Here is a 21,667-nt window from a genome sequence, read left to right as displayed (position 1 = left end):
CAGTTTTCACTTCCCATGCAAGTGGTAAATATGTAGAGTGACCTTATATTTAATTGTTCAAACCTGGTATTTTTGAGAGTGTAAGGGATGCTATTAATGAATAACATGATGAAATAGGCAATTATCCTAGGCGAAACTGAATGTATGATTTGCCTATATATCAATATATCAATATATATGTGGTTTACCATAATCCTCAACTTTTTGGCTTCTAACACATGTTCGGTGAAGAAGTTCCTTCATCTTTTCCAGACAGAAAGAGGTAGAGGGAAATTGCTCTCTTGTACCTCAAGATATAAAATGAAAGCATATCAGCATGAAATGAAAATGAAAATGAAGCCATTATGATCAAACAAACAAACAAACAAACAAACAAACAAAAGACCATAACAGAAATGAGCAAACGGAGAAAGGTCTGCTTCCTATTGTTCTTAAACTCCAAATGAATAATCTTTTGCCATGGTTTCGCTTTTTAAACTTTTTTTTTCTTTCTATGATAGCTTGAGATTACTTTCTGTCATTTGCAACCAAAATAATCCAAATAAAAATATGATTGAATAATTTCTGTACCAGATAACGCATTTAAAAATAATTACATATATACATTCTAGATTATCTTGGGGGAGAGATGTGTGTAGAATCCCTGTCCACTGTTTTTACACAATATGCAATCATTCCCCTTGCCTTTTTGGACAGATACCTCTTTACTGAAGTAGACTGCCAGCTAGTTGCCATGTAGTGTATGTTCTGTACAGCATCTGGAACTTAAGAGATGAATGTCTAAAGATTTATACATGTGTAGCAGATAAATCATTTACTTATATAATTGCCAAATAAAATCTAGAGTAAGAAAAAAAAAAGTAAAATATCAACCTTTCCCCCCAAAAAAAGGTAAGAATTATAATTCCCTATACACTCAAGGGTAAACCAAGATTTGGATATGTTAGTTGATCTAATACTACATCATGATTAATTAACAAATATCAAACAGTTGAAACTTTCCTATGTGGCTTGTGAGTTCTCACTTATAATAAAATTACTTTCCACATAACCATATTTCTATGTACTCCAGGAGATCCAAAATGTAGTTTAAAAATGTGTTCTTAGTCAGAAAAATATTGGGCCATTTTATATTCAATGCCTAATATAGTCCAAGGATTGAAAAGCAGCGTCATCAATTCTTAATTCTTTGCAATGATATAAGGTTAATAATAGGCCATGATTTTGGTATGACATGTATAATTACTCAAAATAATTTTAAAGTATAATTACTTATTGAATCAAATTCTAATTCATTTTTTGTTTGGAAATTAATGTTGCTGACAGAGTACTTTATTCTGAAATAGTTAATCACATAAGACTGGGAGGTGTTAGACTGGAAACACTAAATACGGAAAGTAAATTATATCTTGAAACCCAAAAGGGAAATCTGACAAAATCAATAATATTTGAAACTACATATAAGTATCTGGGAAAATAGCCTCTGGAGGGGGAATAAAAGCGGGAGGATTAAGGGAAATATACCCCACACACAGGTTGTGTGCTTTGTGTCTCTTCTTAATTAAAGTACTATTATAGGGATTTATGAGAGAAACACTTCCAGTAAACTTCAAAGTCACTTCTTAGAACTATTCAGTTTTTTAGATATTCTTGTAATAAAATAAAACATACAATTATATCCAATTTTTTATGAGGAAGTCAGTATCATCGAGGCGATTAGAAACATACTTCATCTTCCTTAACTTTAAGCAGTTGCATATACAGGAATAATAGACCTATAGATTATATTTCCAAAAGTGATTGATGTAATTATTATCCATATAACCAAAATTATTGTCAGTTATAGTACTTGAAAATGAATCATTGATCTATGCTTATGAGCAAGAGTGTTCATTAAAATATATAAATAATTAAGAAAATGTATTATTTATACATTTATTCCCAGACTACACCAGAATCAGAAAAATAGGTTATGCTTAATAACTATTCAAGAATGAATAAAGTTATAAATTCTGTGTTGATTTTAAAGTTCTTTCTGCTAGATTATGTATGTGACTTAAGATCAATATGTATTTTTTTTCATTAATTCCAATGTAATGCTAAAATAAGGAAATGAGTAAATCTCTGGTTTTTCCATTTTAATGGTATGTAATAATTACTTAGGAAATTTTTATAGTATACTATTGCCCAGAACCCTCTGAGATATAATTGTCCATTTGTAAGTCAGTTGTGTGGAATGAAAAAAAGAGCATTAGTGTTTTATTTTAATTCTCTGAGGGATTCTAATTTCTATTCAGAGTTAAGAAGGGGCAATTAGGAATTTGAGCTTTCAAAGCTATTAGATTTGTGCTTATTTTCTCAAATATGCCTTTTACCTAATGGATGGTCATCAAAAGTCAAGTTTTCTAACATTATTCTACAGTCACAAAATAATGTATTAAATGTAAAATAATCCTATCTAATAAAAGAGTAATATGCAAATTGATGTTCATGCCAACACACAAGATGGCTGCCCCCATGTGGTCCAAGATGGCTGTCCCCATTTGGACACAAGATGGCCACCACAGATGGCCAGCAGAGGAGGGGAGTTATTAGTGACCAGACCTGCAGGGGAGGACACTTGGGGGGGAACCCAGGTTTGCAGGGGAGGGCAGTTAGGGGGGCCAGGCCTGCAGGGGAGGACAGTGAGGGGTGACCAGGCTGGCAGGGGAGGGCAGTTAGGGGTGACCAGGCCAGCAGGGGAGCAGTTAGGCCTTAATCAGGCTGGCAGGGGAGTGGTTAAGGGGTAATCAGGCTGGCAGGCAGAAACAGAGGCAATCAGGCAGGCAGGCAGGTGAGTGTTTGGGAGCCAGCAGTCTTCGATTGTGAGAGGGATGTCTGACTGCCCATTGGGATTAGGCCTGAAGGAGTAAACAGATTGGAGAGGGTACAGGATAGGCTGAGAGACACACCACCTTCCTGTGCAGGAATTTCGTGTACCAGGCTTCCAGTCCTATATAACAAAAGGTTAGTATGCAGACTGTCTCCTTGACTGGGAGTTTGACTAGGTGGTGGGGCCAGCCAGCCAACAGCCTGTGGCCCCTCCCATGGCTGACTCCACCCCTAATGAGCCTCTGCACCCTAATCAGGGGTGGGACTGGCCTGCCAACTGCCCTCGCCCCATTGGTCCCTATCAGGACAGGCCAACAGGACCTCACCCATGCATGAATTCATGCACCAGGCCTCTAGTAATAATGATAATTTAAATAATGTATTAAGTACAAAAAGTTCTTGAAATGCTGCTGTTGGTCTTGTTATTGACTGTGTTATTGGCAGTATTTACTATAAGAAAAATACATTTTTCTATTTACATGGCTGCTTCCTGATCTTGCTCAGATTTCAACTCAAATGTTTTCTTCTAACAACCATTTTAAAAGCAGTATCTCCATCTCAAGTAAAGCATTGCTTATCACCCTATTTATTTAACATATAACACATATTCAAACCTTTGCTCCTTTTGCCCTAGCTGGTTTGGCTCAGTGGATAGAGCATTGGCCCTGTGGACTTAAGAGTCCCAGGTTTGATTCCGGTCAAGGGCAGGCACCCTAGTTGCAGGCTTAACTGTGGCCCTGGTTGGAGCACATGTGAGAGGCAACCAACTGATGTGTCTCTTTCACATCTGATGAGGATTAATGACAACACAAAACAAACAATAACAACAAAAAACACCATTTACTTCTGTCTCTCTCTCTATCTCTCTTTCTCTCTCTCTCTCTCTTTCATTATATAAACAATAGAAGAGCTGAAACCTTGTTTTTCTTATTGACTGCTGAGTTCTCAAAGCCTCAGAAAGTGTCCTGGTACATTGCAGATGCTCAGTAAATATTTATTGAACACGAGCTAAACAAGGTTATTGCTACAATTTTCATAGCTTGACCTGAGATGAAAAAAAGTCCCAATATTAATGTACTGTAAATGTATCTCAATCCCTTTGATTACTAATCTTTATAGTTGCTGCGAGAGCAGTTGAACAAGCAATTAACACTATTTTGCATAGACTGGATCTCGTCAGTACTAAGGAGGCACTTGTCACTTACCAAGGTCAGGGAGGATCACAGAGAAATTGAATTCTAGTGAAGTGGGCATAATGCCTCCTTAAAATTTGATTTTCAAGCAGTATAAAAGAAAAAGACACTAAATTCCATATCCTTTCTATGAGAAGTAATTGGATTATTCAGGGTGGGGCAAAAGTAGGTTTACAGTTGTTCATATGGAAAATAATACAATAATTAATAGATAGCAATTCAAGAATAAACTCTCTGTTTACCATACTCACAACTGTAAACCTACTTTTGTGCAACCCCGTGTTAACGTTCATTTAGAAGCCAACTCACACATTGATTGGGATTGCCAAAACATTCTGAAGATAAGAATTTTCAAGTTGCGTGGTAAGAAATGGATGAGGGTCTGGGCAAGTGCCATATATCTTCAAACACCAGGGACATTTTATCAGCATAATTAAAATATTGTGGAAAATGGAGGAGATGAATTTGCTTTATGGTGCATTCTATCTTAATCACTGTATTAAATCTTTGCACCCCAATATATAAAATTTACAGTTTTTACTTTTTGATAGAAAATTATACAGTAATGACAACTATAGGATTTAGTTATTTGGAAAATAAGATAGTCATTTAATGAAAACACGTAGTAATTCTGTGATTTTTGCTTACTTAATGCTTGAATCCAGTTTAAAAGAGCAATTTAAAATAAATAATCTAAGCATACAGTGAATAAAAGTTTCACACACAAAAAAGTGCATTCTCAATAAAGAATGGAAAAATAGGTTAGAAATATGGATTGAGAGAGCAGTAAATTCCTCCAATTTTGATGATAACAAAACACCAAATATGTTGGGAAAAAATAAGGTGCTTTCTTTATTTTTTATATCTATTATGTAAGGACATGGTGAGAGAAGATAAGGTATTAATGGCAATGCTTTTGTCCATAAAAAATTCCCATTTCAAGAACAGAAATTGCATTTTATAATTTAGGATACCTTGTGAAAAGCAACATCTGCCCAAACATCAAATCTCTTAACTAATTGTAAATCACTACATTTTCCTGATAAAATCTATTTTTAATATCGTGTCTTAAAATGTATAATGTGATTACCTCACTGCTCTCATTTTAAATATTTCTATTACAGTAATTCTGAATAATTTTATATATCACAGTATGGCCAGTTGTGAATCAAATAAATCATTGGAGAGGGGGAAAGGAGAGAGCTGGGAAGGAAAAGAAAAGCCCATTATTTTTTAATAACAGGAAATCACCTGGGTTCTGGATTATTTAATCATCTATTTTTGCAACTAAAATACTTTTCATTTCTTATTAAAAGTATAAAGAATTTGCAAGAAAAAAAGGTTTAAGTAGCAAAATCAAATTATGCTTAGTCTCACTAACAAAAGGTGGCCTATAATATTTAGATGCAGTTATGCTTGCTTATACATTTTAATTGAACATTGTACTATAAATATTCTCCACATTATTATTTTAAAAATAATTTTAATAGATGGTCAATTTTTCTTTGTATAAATTTATGTTATTTATTTACTTAGTCCTCTGGTAGTAAGTCCTAAATTTATTTTTGTTTTTTCATTGTTATACCTAAAACTGTGATGAAAATATCTGCCGATAATCTAGTTAATACTCTTTCATTTTGAGGATGTTATGCATATGTTAGTTCTCTTATTGAGGTATTAATTATTTTCTGTCAAATGGGTTCACTAAACATATTTCTGAGGAAAAGTAGGTTTTTTTCCCTTTGAAAGAAATGTTTGAGTGAAAAAAAATATATAGCACTTAATTCTGTCACCCAGAGAGAACTAATATTAGTAATTGAATGCTTCTATATACAAATAATGTTTTACTTAACATATAAAATTGAATATTAATATGGAATTAAATAGAGTCTAGAAATAGGATTTGATGTATTTCATACCATTTTTTATTCAGCAGGATAGCGAGTGTTATGACCTTTGCTATGAGTAATTAGTAAGTCTCAAAAAGACTCTGTCTATAACTACATGGATACAATGACTGGTACAATCCTTTCTTACTTTAATTTTGCTCTTAGTATAGAATTTTCCCCATTCATTCATGTGTTTATCTTTCTTACTACACTATAGGATTTTTTTTCATGAAGTTACTATAGTTCTGTCATTATTTAAATTTAAATAGTGCCCAAAAAGTGTGTCTCACTTTTTAAAAAATGTTCTTCACTCATATATAAAGTAAGATCAATTTTATATTAGATTAGCACAATAAAAATACATTTTAGAAAAAAAATACACAATTAAATTGGTATCTAAGAAACCTGAAATAATTTAAATATACCTAGAAAACCATCATATTTTAATTTTTATAGGATCTGTGAACTCCATAGCTTCTTTCCTGAAGACTTTATACAACTAAAAATAAAAATTTGGAACTTGAATCATATTTTAAAAACACTATTAATGGCAATACAATGAAAGGCTTTAAAAGACTCAGTGAAACTAATGGCTCTTAAAATATTTCATCCAAATCTGCAAAAATAAAGGTACTTCCTGCCCCCTCCCCCCTAACTATGTAATAACAAGGTTACAGAGGCTATTAGCAACTTGATGGTTCAAAGATAATGGTGACAATCCTAGTCAAAGTGGTCACCTGGCAACCATAAGACAATATGTCTCAAGTCCCAGGGAAAATTAATTGGAGCAACGGTCTGGCTCCGGTTGATAGGATTGATGTTTATAATTCTTCTGAAGGACTCTGCTTTCCCTGATGCCTGATCCAGAACCCTGAAAGAATCTCTGAAGCTTTCACTTCTCTAAGTTACAGAGTTGCAGACACATAGAAGGTTAATGGAAAACAAAGGAAATCAAGTCATTTCACACCTGTACCAACCTCATATTCTGATGCATTGTACTAAATTATGTCACTCCCAAACATTATATAAATAATATATATATAATCTCCTTATAATGACCACTGAAATTTGTCTGGACATTTATTTTCATCAGAATAATAGAGATGCTTAAAAATATTCTAGGTGACTTTAGAGACATTAATGCTGGAGGCTAATTCCAGCAAGTCATAAATACAAGAAGTTCATCAAAAGGATGGTGGACCTTGAGCCTCCAGCAAGGACTGAAGATCTGATTACTGCCTACTTGAGTGGCCGAAAGCATTTCCCCAAAGCTGAATTTACATAAATCATTGCTTGCTGCCTGACAGCTGAGGGCATTTTAATCTACTGGTTATTGCCTCCTACTGGCCAAACATATAAACAGCCCAATGTGGTTCCCCAAAATCTGACAATGCCTACTGTATACTAAACCTTACCTTTGATATGTATATCTACTTTGCTATCGGGAAAAATGTGGGAATAAAAAGAGCCCTGGTCAGGAGATAGGGAGAACTTGGTCACTGAAGCTAAGCCCTCCTCTGGCTCCCCGATGGATTACAGATTTATATTATATTTCTAGTCTCTTTATTAATTTATGCGATAGCCCCTTCTCCAGATTCCTGAACCCTTCTAGATGCTGGGAAAGACCCCGAGGGGCATTACATTAAAGAGTGAACTATCTGATTGCTTTTGTGCCGTATCGAAAAGAACATTGAGAGAGATCATGCTAGGCTTTTCCGTGGCCAGGCTTGATTGCTTTAAATGAAATGAAGAAAATGGGAAGAACTGTAGCTGAGGGGGAACAGGGCTATCAGTTGCTCTCTGTGAACATGTTCATACGCATGGGACCTTTTAAAGTAAATATGTTGACATGACATGATGTCTTGTTAGCGGGACACATTAAAGAAGGCAGTGCTAAAACAAGTTCATGATATTCACAGAGATGACAGGCATTAGGAAGTAGTATTTTTACATGCTACTTTTCAAACCAACTAAAAGCAAGGGCTTAAAATGACTCTCAGTTATGCTCCAAGTCTGATGTTAGAAATTGTGCCTTCCTCTGGAATAAACAAATTCACATCAAAACCACAGAGCTGTATTAAGGTTATATCTCCCATTGAATATATGAATGTAGTTTAGAAAGTTTGATTTCGTGTTCAACAATGTTGAGGTTTTTAACTATTCTAGTACTAAAATTGTGGTGCTCACAATTCTGCTCAGAGGGAAGTTTGAGTCTCCATGGTGAAGTACACAAAGGCACTAAATTTCCTAGGACCCATAATAACTACTATAAGACTATCATGCTCCAAACATGAGAAATGGCAATGAGAGCTCTACAATGAAGCCAAAATGATTTTCTTCCACTCAAGCTACGTCTTTCAGGAGTGCCTTTCCTATGTGAATTAGCAGCCCTTTCATTAAATGGGAGGCTGGATTATAGAACTGATCGTAGCTCTTTCATGGTGATACACTGGCTTCATAGACTCTGACTCCATTTGCATTCTCACATTTGGTGCTGCAATATATGACTCACAAATGGCTCATGAAACTTACTATCCTTAAGAAAATTGTGTGAGGTTACTACCCTGTACCCTCTCACTGACTTTGCGATGAGACCAGAGAAAGAAGGGGATAATAGTCCCAGTTGCAAAATTGGGAAGTAATCCAGTATTTATTAAAATTGTTTCCCAAGTTATAGCAGATAGCCAACTAAATGACAAAATACAGGTGACTGGCATATCAATAACTAAAACTGTATGTCAAATATTAAAATAAGATTCAACTCCTCAAAAAGAACCAAATTCCAGCTGGAGCCACTGTTGGCCTGTGGACTGAAGGGTCCCGGGTTTGATTCCAGTCAAGGGCATGTACCTTGGTTGCAGGCACACCCCCAGTGGGGGGTGTGCAGGAGGTAGCTGATGGATGTTTCTAACTCTCTATCTCTCTCCCTTCCTCTCTGTAAAAAAATCAATAATATATATATATATATATATATATATATATATATATATATGTATGTATATGTATATGTATATATATATATATATTTAAAAAGAACCAAATTCCAATTCATGTAAAAGTTTATAACATATTCTGTTTCTCTCTCTCAAGTATCTATAAATAATTTTTTGAAAAAGACTGAACCTAAATCTTAGTTCAGTAGATGCCTTAAGAAGGCCTGACAATTCCAGATAACATTGATACAATAGATTTGTTAACAGAGGGGACAAGGACAGAATACTTCTCAAAAAAAAAAAAAAAGTAGGTTTAAGTCATGTATGTGCTTCTGACAAACAACACTGAACTACTCCGAGTTTGCATCTTGGATCTGATCAAAATGATCTTCACAGGGAGGTAGATGACATCACCAGGTGGTAGAATAACAATCCCCTCCTTTTAATAATAAATGCAACTTTTTATGTGGTTACTTTATCAAATGATAATATGCTTTATTTCAAAAGAGTGGCTTTTTAAAAATTTCTCATTTGTGGTGTTATCATTATTATTATTTTTTAAGGAGCACAGTAGTCACTTCTCCTGTAGTACATAATGAAGAAATCAGAGCCATGATAGTCCTACCCTGAGCTCAAAAAGTCAGCAACTCACTTTCTAAAAGTGTTGGGGATGGACAGACAATAGAATGACTTGCTTACAATTTAAAATCCATCCTGACAATTAATTTCACATAGTCAAGGCTGGTTCACACAGAACCCTTCTTTAAGAACAAGATGCATTATGAATCTGTTTCTTCATTACACTCTTCAAAGGGGAAACCAAGAGAAGGCCTCTACAGGGCCCCACAATGTTTTAATTCAGTTTGTGCTTTTAGAAAAACCATCTCTATCCCAAAAGATGCGAATTAAGACGTTAAAGCTAGTGACTCTCATTCTAAAAAAAAAAAAAAAAAAGAAGAAGAAACTGGATGAAAGTTATATAAGAGTAAATTACAGAGATAGTTTGAGGAAACAGAAATTGTGACAGCTTTTCTTGGAATCAGCAGTCTTGACTTTCACTATATGCAGGCACCACCATAAAATCAATTTGTCATCTTTTGTGCATTAGTAAAGAAAAAAAAAAATGGATCAATTGCCCTGGAACCAAAACAAACTTGGGAAGTTGCAGAGACTATAAAAGAAACATTAAATTTATGTCACAAATAAGAAAGTAGGAGGCAGAGGTCAAGTGTTTTTGAGCCATTTAAAACCAAAGTCTACAAAAATCAGTCTTGAGAAGGTAATTTTGTCCTTCCAGGATCCTGGAGATAGAGTTGAATCCTGTTGAACTATTTCCAAGAACCATCACCAATACCACGACCTTAATGAAGGTCAAAACTTTTCCCACACATTGATAGGAAAGGAGACAATTAGTGGAACTAGCCATCTTGTATTGGAATCAGTTGAAAATTGGTCTCAAATACGGGAAATTAAAGTCCTGAGACTTCAGTATGTTGCTCACTCTCTCTAGATCAGTCATTTAAGCATTATAACCTATTTCAAATAGACTACAGAAAATGAGATATTTTATTGAAAGTTTGTTATTACTTACAGTGGTGGGAAACGTTGACATTTCATTCTAAATATAATTGAAAAATTAACAGCCCAAATTTAGCCCATGACACAATCTCTTATAGGTCTCTTGCATAACATGAAAAGCCACAGTGCAAATTGTCTTATTGGATCCAAATAGAAGTGGTTCAATCCTGCAAGGAGAAGCTGGTGTTTTGTAACCTGATTCATGCATTTATTTCATTACCATCTGGCTCACTTGCTATTTTTGAATAACAAAGGTATCTGGTAAAAACCAAGACCTATTCCTCACCTGGTGGAAGAGGAAGAAAAAAATACCACACCTGGTAGATGCAGATGCAAGGTAAAAATCTTCATAGGTGGGAACCTTTTTTTACTCTAAATGATCTTTTAAGACTGGTATATTAATAGTCTAACCAAATGCTCATAAAAATATGCAAAAAACAAAGTTGGGAACTGAATATCCTAGGAGGAAAGGCAGGTAGCTGGTGCCCTAGTGCCTACAAGGCACAACAGGAAGAAGCCTACCTACAGAGGTCTGTCATGGCAGATTTCAGATACAGGTTATCTGTTCAGAAACTAAGCACTGAGAAATTTAAACTACTTTCACTTCTAGCTCTAACAAATTGGATAAGTAAGGTTACGATTTTTTTCCCTAATTAATAGGATAAAAAGGTAAAATATTTAATACAGAACTGAGCTTATGGAAGCTAAGGGAAATTCACATATAAGAAATACACGTAAGCATGTAAAGGAATGCTGAACAGCCCTTAGAGTGGAGTCATTGGATCTTGTAATAGTGAGGGTCTTGGGCATTTTTGACATTTTCTGTATAATATTTTTCACTTATAATTCTCTTAAGGTGTATCATGTTTTAACATAAATTGGTACTTTACTCTTTCCTCCTGTTGAGTAATAATTCATCATTTGAGCATTAAGCAGTTGATTGACATTTGGATTGGTTCTACATTTGTCTATTATTAGTAATGCTGCTATGAACATCCCTGTACCAGTTTTTGTATGGTTATATGTTTTCATTTTTCTTAGGTATAAACCTACCAATACATTTCTGAGTTGTATAATAACTCTATCTTTAGCATTTTTTAAAACTGCCCAACTAATTTTCCCAAGCTACTACATCATTTTATATTTCTACCAGCAATATAAGGATTCTAGTTTCTCTACATCCTCACCAATACAGGTTATTGTCTGTTATTTTGATCAGAGCTATTCTCATGGATGTGAAATGGTTTTTCTTGCACTGTTCTAATGACTAATGACATTGAATATTTATTCATGTACTTACTGGCCATTTGTACAACCTCCTTAGAGAAGTGTCTGTTAAAATTATTTGCCCATATTTAAAACTGGTGTGTTTGTCTTCTTTATTTTCAGTTGTAAGTGTTCTTTTTATATTCTATATTCAAACCCCTTATCAGACATATGATTTACACATATTTTCCCGAGTGTCTGAGGTGCATTTTATTATTTTATTTGTCTTTTTTAATATATTGCTCCTTAGTGAGATTTGGTATTTTCATCATCAAGGAATCTTTCATCTATGTTGTCAAATTGTTAGAAATAATGTTGTTCAGAAGGAATTCTTTTTTTTTTTTTTTTTTTTTAATATATTTTATTGATTTTGTACAGAGAGGAAGGGAGAGAGATAGAGAGTTAGAAACATCGATGAGAGAGAGTCATCGATCAGTTGCCTCTTGCACACCCCCTACTGGGGATATGCCCGCAACCAAGGTACATGCCCTTGACCAGAATCGAACCCGGGTCCCTTCAGTCCCCAAGCCGACGCTCTATCCATTGAGCTAAACCGGTTTCGGCAGGAATTCTTATTATTCCTTTATTATCTATTAACTCCATAGGGATGATTTGTCTCGGATTTCTGGTCAATTATACATAACCACCTTTTGTTTTTCCTTATTTATTAATTAATTTGATTGATCTTCTCAAAGATCCAGGTTATGATTTAGATTATCTTATTGTGTTTATTTCTAATTCATAGATTTCCTCATAGATCTTTATTTATTCTTTTCTTCTGATTACTATGTCTATATCTTGTTTTTCAGTTTCTAGTTCCTAAAGATGGAGCATGCATCACTGATTTAGAGTTTTCCTTGTTTTTTTACATAGGCATTTAGAGCTATAGATTTTCCACTACTTACTACTACTCATTACCATGTTTTAATTTAAGTCTATTTCAAAATACTTTACCATTTCCTCTTTGATTTCTTTTTGACCCATGTGTTATGTAAAGTAGGATATTCCATTTCCACATATTGATGGTGGGCAGGAAATGGGATCATTTCAGAGGATTTTATTTTATTAGTTTCTAATGTAATTTCATGAGCTCAGACAATATCATTTATTTTACTTCAACCCTTTTTCATTTATTAAGAGTTTATTTATGATCCAGAATTTAGTCTACTTGCTTAACAATTAATTACATGTGTATTCAAAACAATATATGTTTTCTAGTGTTGGGTGCAGTGTTATATAAATATTATGTTTGTGTTAGTAATGTTGGTCAAGTCTATTACATCTTCGTTAATATTCCTATTTGCTCGATCAATTATTGACAGAAGAATGTTAAAATTTCTAATACATTCTGGATTTACTCTCCTAGAAATGCTATCAGTTTTTGCACCATGCATTTTTAAACTCTCTTGTTAGGTACATATTGCTTGGGATTATTATATTATTAATTAATTGACATCTTTGTTTTTAAGAAATTTTCATTTTTATATCCAGAAGTATACCTTGTTTTTGAATCACTTTTGCTTCACAAATATATTTTTACTAGTGTTACTGAAAGGAATTTTAGTGATAAAATAGGCAGGTTTAGGGAGTCTTAGGAATAAAGAGGGTCTATGGAAGAGGAATGCACAGGTGAAGCTTGGAGCCCCAGAAGGCATCCATTCACAGAGAGTAGAAAAGTGCCACAGGATAAGGAGAGAGGAAGGCATGCATTCACAGAGGATAAAGAAAAGTCACAGTGTGGGGAAAAAGGGAACATACTTTCACAGAGGACAGAGAAATGTTGACAGATGCTGGAGAGAGGGAAACATATGTTCACAGGAGATAGAGAAATGCTGCAAGATAAGGGGGAGAGAGTGGACACCACGTGGGTTTTGGACTTTGAAGCTGATATTCTGCAGAAGAGTGACCAATCAGCAAAGTACAGGGTCATAAAATGGGGAAATGGTCCAATTAGAAGGGAGCATGAAGAGACAAATAACTACAGCCTTTATAAATCTTAGAAAAAAGGAGCTTAGTCGGTTACCCCCTTTGGGAACCTCTCCCTCCGTGGGGGTCTGTATTTGCTTCCGATAAATTTCTATCCTTTTACTAACAAGTCCTTTTAGTCTGTGAATTTTATTCTTCAAATTTTGTAAGGCAAGCAGCCACAAGGGGTAGATCTGCTCCCTGCACTCCATGTTTCATTACTATGGTGCATCTTTTAATAGCCTTTTACTTGAATTTATTTGTACCATTATAATTAACATATATCTCTTATAGGAAATATATGATTGGATTGCTTTTCTTTGTCTTTTAAAAAATCTGTGTTTAAGGTGTGTTAATCCTTTGCAATTATGATTATTGATATAGGTTTCAATCTATCACTTTAATATTTGCTATTTTATGATTCTACTAGAAGCCCGGTGCATGAAATTTGTGCCCAGCCTGCACCCTCACCAATCTGGGACCCTTGAGGGATGTCCTATTGCCCATTTAGGCCCGATCCCAGTGGACATCCCTGTCTCAATCCAGGACTGCTGGCTCCCAACTGCTCGCCTGCCTGCCTTCCTGATTGTCCCTAACTCCTTCTGACTGCCAGCCTGATCACTCTCTAACAAGTCCCCTGCCAGCCTGCTTGCCCCCAATTTCCCTCCTCTGCAGGCCTGGCCACTCCTAACTGTCCTCCCCTGAAGGCTTGATTGCTCCCAACTGCCCTCCCTTGCAGGCCTGGTCCCTCCCAACCGCCCTCCTCTGCTGGCCATCTTGTGGTGTCCATCTGTGTCCACATGGGGGCAGGATCTTTGACCACCCGGGGGCAGCCATATTCTGTGTTGGAGTGATAGTCAATCTACAAATTACTCTTTTATTAGATAGGATAAAGGTCTGGTGCATGGGTGGGGGCCAGCTGGTTTGCCCTGAAAGGTGTCCCGGATCAGGGTGGGGATTCCCTTGGGGCATAGGGTGGCCTGAGCAAAGGGCCTGTGGTGGTTTGCAGGCTGACCACGTCCCCAGCGACCCAAGTGAAGGCCCTGGTAACTGAAGTTTATGTTTTATTTTTTATATTGAAACTTTGTAGCCTGAAGTAGAGGCCTAGGCCAGCCAGGGTGTGGGGAAAGCTTGGCTTTATCCATTGCCTGGGAAACCCAAGCTTGCCTCCTGCTTTCTCTGTGGATGTAGCCATCTTGGTTGGGTTAATTTGCATATTTTCTCTGATTGGCTTGTGGGTGTAGCAGAGTGATGGTTAATTTGCATATTAATATTTTATTACATAGGATTTTATTTTATTTTTATTATTATTTTTTTACTTATTTGTGTAATCCTTTGTGTTGTTAGTTAGGGAGGGGACATTTAAGATTAATTGTATAATATATACAATCATCTAATGCAAATGTCTAGGAATGGCCATTTATAAACTTCCTGCCATAAGAGAACAAAAGACCAGGATCAGCTCCCTGGACAATAGGAGTCAGACCATACAAGGAATGGAAACTGTCCTGAAGGCACCTGACCACACTCCTGCATTCCGTCCACATCCCAAGCCCAGTGACTCAGCCCCCAAACCCACTGAGGCCAAGTTTCCTGTCAGCAACTGCATATCAGGATGAAACTCTAGCCCCTTGGTCGCTGCCAATATCGACTCACCGTCCCCTTAGCTCAGTGCTGTGCAGCCTTTCTTTTCGAATATTCCAACCCCATCCTTTTCCCTTAAATAAATTCAATGCTCTTTACTCACTGTCTGAGATGGCTATTTATAATAGCTGCCTGCATGCACCATCCACCAGGCTCACCTTTCATTTTGGGTCACTGGGCCTGGTTCTCTCAGCATCAATCTAACCTAGAGGACTCCTCTTGGGTTTCTCGTACGTTAGCCTTGGCCTACATACTCTTTCCTGGCAACGTGCTGAGGTCATTATAGAGATGATCTCATTTGTTTCCCGTTTCTCAGGAATAGCTGATTGTTGTTGCCTGATGCTTAATACCTTAAGCATCACCAACAAAAAACTACCTTATTTATTTTGTTCATGTTTTTATTTGATTTACGTGGGAGACTATGTTATCCCCGTTTCTAATTTTTGGGCAAAAGCTGAAGTTTAACAATTATCGAGTACTTATGTCAATTTCTCTGAGTTAGGCACTGTTATTTTCATTTCTCTACTAAATCAATATGGAATAACCACAAATTTGCTTGAAGGGTTTATTATGTTTAATGTCCCAGAAAATTTCTATAAATAACACAGATGCAAACGTATGGCTAATATGAAAATCGGAGGACATTTAGATCTTGATGAATAATACTACTTTATCTTCAAATATGGGGTGGGTTAATTTGAATCAATAGTGACAAAGCGGTTTCCACTGAAATCAAGTAATTGTGAACAGCCTCTTGTCAACTGAAGGAGAAAATAAGGTTGAAAATAAAGTTACATTTCCTTTTCTTATCTTTATATTCTCTCTTCTCTGTTGACAGGTAATTAGGAACATTCACGGTTTTTGTTTATTCCCCTTCACTGAAAGAAAAAGAGACTGATGTGTCTCCTATTACAAATGAGATAAATCAGACTTAAAATGGTTTAATTCAATGGGCTCTTGCATTAACTTCTGCCTAAATGTTTAGCATTTTTTAATTTAGTTTTTGCTTACACTATATGTTCTATGGTTTTAAAAATATTATATGCACATTTTGTTTGTGCAAGAAATTGAATTAATTACGTTTATTAATTTGCCTTAGGTTTAAGAAGAATGAATCTGTATCTGTCCAGCATCACACTGTGCTTATTATTTTCCTTCAGTTTCAGTGTGTTTATTGCATTTTCTTCAATTTCCTTCACTTTGTCAAATCAATGCCCTCTGCCAGTGACCTTGAAAATATTCTTGCCATTAATTTCTGGAGTCTGTTGTCTCTGTTATCTGATGTATTTTCTACATCTATTGGATTCTTTTTCTGTTGATTCTTTTATTGTGTGTAGTGTCTGTGATCCTTTATACCTGAATAAATAGCTCAAGTTTCTCCTATTTTATAAAAGCCCTACATGACCATTCATTTTGCTTTAACATTATATCTCTGCAATTTTCTTTAAATTGTCGAACTCAATTTCTTCTGATGCCATTATTTATTAATTTCTAGTTAGCTTTTTGCTTTTGTATAATCTAAATTTTATCTTCTCTCTTTAGTGAAATTTTCTAGTTAAAGGAAGCAAACATCTATATATATTTCATGTACTGGGCCTCTAGCAATATATATATATATATATATATATATATATATATATATATATATATATATATATATATATATATATATATATATATATTGCTAGAGGCCCAGTACATGAAATTTGTGCACCAGGGTATGTTTCCCTCAGCCCAACCTGTACCCTCTCCAATCTGGGACCCCTCGGGAGATGTCCGACTGCCAGGCCTAAACAGGCAGTCAGACATCTCTTTCACAATCTGGGACTGCTGGCTCCCAACTGCTCGCCTGCCTGCCTGATTGCCCCTAACTGCTTCTGTCTGCCAGCATGATCACCCCCTAACCACTCCTCTGCCATCCTGATTAACTCCTAACTGCTCCCCTGCCAACCTGATCACCTCCAACTGCCCTCCCCTGACAGCCCGATCACCCCCAAATGCCCTCCCCTGCATATTACATCTTTATAGATAGGGTTTTTTCTTTAATATATTGGATAGCCCTAACTGGTTTGGGTCAGTGGATGGAGTGACGGCCTGCAAACTTAAGGGTCCCAGGTTCAATTCCAGTCAAGGCCATATACCTTGGCTGGGGGCACATACTCAGTGGGGAATGTGCAGGAGGCAGCTGATTGATGTTTCTCTCTCATAGATGTTTCTACCTTTCTATCCCTTTCCCTTGCTCTCTGTAAAAAATCAATAAAATATATATATATAAAAAAAAACATTTAAGATTCCTCCATATCTACCTGGCTGGTGTGACTCAGAGGCTGAGACCCCAGGCTGGGGCTGGGAGGGAATCGCTTCATGGGTCTGTGTGCCCTCCCAGGCTGAGACCCCAGGCTCTAGCTGGGACAGGATTGCTCCATAGGGAATACATTTTTTTTTTATTTTTTTTATTTTAAGGATCAGGAGGGCCTCTGGGCAGCATTCTGCCAAACCACTTATTCTGCCAGGACTCTGGCGGGTCTTAGAGGACTGGGTGCCACCATCTTGTGGCTATGGGGGCCACCATTTTGTCATGGAGTGGTGGTTAATTTGCATATTACTCTTTTATTAGATAGGATGAAATTAAATTTTATATATATATATATATATATATATATATATATATATATATATATATATATATGTGTGTGTGTGTGTGTGTGTGTGTGTGTGTGTGTGTGTGTATAAAAGCCAGGGTCATAAGGTTATGACCAAAGGCTCAACCAGACAGGAAGTCAGTGCTGGGAAGTCACAGCAACTAGGGGACTGAGGATCAGGCCCAGAGAGAGGCCTGCAAGAGAGAGTCAGGCTCTGATCCGTAGTCTTTGTGGCAGCTGTTGATCAGAACTTGCCTCTCTTTCTCTCCTGACCTGGCCAACAGCCCTGCCTCCATTTCTCTCCAGGCCTCCACCATGGCTGCTGATCAGCCCTGCTTTTCTGATCAGGCCGTGATGATAGGCCCAGAGACACTGACTGGCATAGAAACTGAACAATCAGAACCACGTTGGCCAGCAAAGGAGGGCAGTTGGGGATCTAATCAGACTGGCAGAGGAGAGAAGTTGGGGCTTGATCAGGCCAGCAGAAGAAGGCAGTTATGGGCGAGCCAGCAGGCAGTCAGAGAGGTTAGGGGCTCACAGGCAGACAGGAAGATGGGTTAGGGGCAATCAGGCAGGCATGCAGGTGAGTGGTTAGGAGCCAGGGGTCCCAGATTGTGAGAGGATGTCCAACTGCCAGTTTGGGCCTCTGTGGGATCAACAATCAGACATCCCCTGAGGGGTCTCCAATTGGAGTGGGTACAGGCTGGGCTAAGGGAATCCACACTCTGTGCACAAATTTTGTGTACCAGGTCTCTAGTATCTTATATAGGTAATATGCAAATTGACCCTAACTCCATCATGCCATCACATAGATTGCTGTGCCCACAGCAGAGGCAGGGTTCCCATAACGAGCCATAACAAGCAATCAGCAGGGTTCTGAGACTGCGTGGTGCCAGGCTAGGGCAAGGAACCTGAAGCTGCACCCCCCACCCGCTGGGTCTTGACAGGGTACCTCAGGCAGTGCCCCATGCCTGGTGGGGCTTGAAGAGGGACCTGAGGCCACACCCCTGTGCTGGTGCTGGGCCAGGGTACATGAGGCTGTGCCCCCAACCTGGAACCAGGCCAGGGACCATGAGGCTGTGCCCATGCCAAGTGGGGCTTGACAGGGGACCTGAAGCTATGCCCTGTGCCCAGAGGGCTTGACAGGGGTGGGGCTGCTCTCATCGTGCCCCAAACTCTGACAGGAGAAAGACTTTCATATACATTTTACTATTATAATTTTCTTTCATCTCTGACACTTCTATTATAGAGAAAGGGCAAATAGCAGTATTAAAATATTCCCTCTAATTCCCTTTTAATGTGTCCAAATTTTGTGCATTGGGCCACTAGTATGTATATAAAATTCTTTTATTATTAGGTATTTATGCTCCATTGAGCATATTACATGTTCAGTCTTATATGTTACTCACTGATATTCTACTTTAAACAAGACACCCCAGCCAAGGTAATATTGTTTCAAAGAATGTTACTTTTTAGATTGTATTTATTAACTAAGTATCATGCTCCAGTAAATTGGAGATCATTTATAAAATAAGCTTAGGTAAATTTTTATATAAAAAACATGGTGGCAAGACCACACACAGGCAGCTGCCTTCCCCCCAAGCTTGGTGTGCTCAGAACCAGTCCATTTCTAGTGGTGCCAGGTTGCTGGTCAGGTGGCAGGTACACAGGGTTTCTCTTCGCAGCCTTCCTGGCCTCCTGAGCAGTATCCTCCAGCCTGGCATATTGAGTACCTATGTGGGTCTATTTTCTAGTACCAACACTTGCAAATTTATTCTCATGCTTCTTCTTTTCACTCTCCTGTAAAGATCTTACATATTCTTATTCTTTTAACATACAGTTACCTTACAAACACATGTCTCTTGCTTAAATGTGTATACTTGAAAATCCTGAAGCTATTATCACACTTAATAATTGTAAAGCCAAAATTGTTAAAGTTTCCCCAAATTTGAACTACTTTCTGCATCCCCCATCTCTGAAAATTGCACCAAAAGCAAGCCAGTGACCCAAGCTAGAAACCAGAACATCATCTACAGCATGTTAGATTCCCTGCACATTCTTCAAGTGGTTACTCATAATATACAGTCAATATTAATTATGAAATTGTTCTTTAGAGAGTGCTGGCTAGCAAGATGGAAATCAGTCTTTTGCAATCTAACATGAAAATCATAATCCCACAACATTACCATGTTCTACTGGTTAGAAGGAAGTTACACAGGGAAGGAGATTAAAAAGTGGCTAATTTGGGGCATTTTTATTGTGCCTGACTAACATTCCATAGAATGTGAATGCTTTACATGTGTGGGATAAAAGATTTAAAATATTATTATTATAAAGACTGGTTTGGAGAATACAACTTTGATGGAGAGCAAAGACAACCTTCCTATTCTACAGCCAGTGAAATGAACCTGTTCCCTCATTCACTCATCTGCTCTTCAAGTTCATTGGGTTTCATTCAAAAAGGAGAAGGGAAAAAAGAATGCACCTCTTAGGGTTGATATTTCTGTACTGAGACCTCACCCTTTATCAATACTTTTTAACAACATTGAAAATACTAACTCTAGCTTTAAAAAATTGATTGGTTCAGTTGTCAAATTTTCTATAGCAAATTATAATTTTTAAATGGTTAATTTTATATATTTTTATAAATATATAAAATTTATATATTTTATATACTTATAAAATATATAAATTTTATATATTTTATATATAAAATAATTATATATAAAATATATAAAAGCATAATTAAGAATAACTACCCATGCATGACTTTGTGGTCAAAAGTGATATTATCATTAAACCACAGACTTAGTTTATTACTATCAATTTTAAAAGTGAATATTGAAAATGAAAAAATTGGTAACCAGAAAAAGTTTCTCAAAGATCTCTGCACTGTATCAGACATTTGCTGCCCTTTCATTTACTTCATATTTCTCTGTTGTTATATCTTCAAATAAATCTATATTGATGCAGGAACTCTAGCTTCTATATATGTCAGTGGGAATTTTATCACTTTCAACCTCTCAACTTTATAACAATCTTAAGATCATATCTAACTTCAGTTCCAATTACTTTATAGAAAGATAGTGATCTGTTATTCAACTCTCTCACCGACAAAATACAGAGGAGTTGACTGAATCATTGGAGGTGATATTTAGGTTAGAGAAGATAAAGAGCCTCCTTCTATTTGGAAAGATACCCACTGGGAGGCCATTTTAAGTTTTTAAATTATTTACCTTGAAATCAATCAGAAATAATACAGGTATAACATTGTGAGAAGACAATGAATTGTAATAACACATCTGTAGAGCACGTTAAGTTTAAGGTTTTGATGATTTTGCCATCAAACTATGCAATAAACTATGCACTAGTTTATCTGTTTGGCAGTTACTCTCACCACTTTCCTCAGTCCACCTGCCACATTTTGCCATCTGCCTTTCATAACTTTTATTTGTTTGTTTGTTTGTTTGTTTGTTTGTTTTTAAAATTATCTTTATTGTTGAAAGTATTACATATGTCCCATTTTCTCTCCACTGACCCCCTCTAGTCCCAGGCCTTCACCACACCATTGTCTGTGACCATGGGTTATGAATATATACACATAAGTTCTTTGATTGATCCCTTTCCACACATCCACCCACCCCCACCTTCCTTCAGAGATTTCAACAGTTTTTTCCATGCTTCTA

The sequence above is a fragment of the Pipistrellus hanaki genome (assembly GCF_964339955.1).
Source record: "Pipistrellus hanaki genome assembly, chromosome: 3".
Classification (NCBI taxonomy): domain Eukaryota; kingdom Metazoa; phylum Chordata; class Mammalia; order Chiroptera; family Vespertilionidae; genus Pipistrellus; species Pipistrellus hanaki.
Note: the sequence above shows the minus strand (reverse complement) of the source record.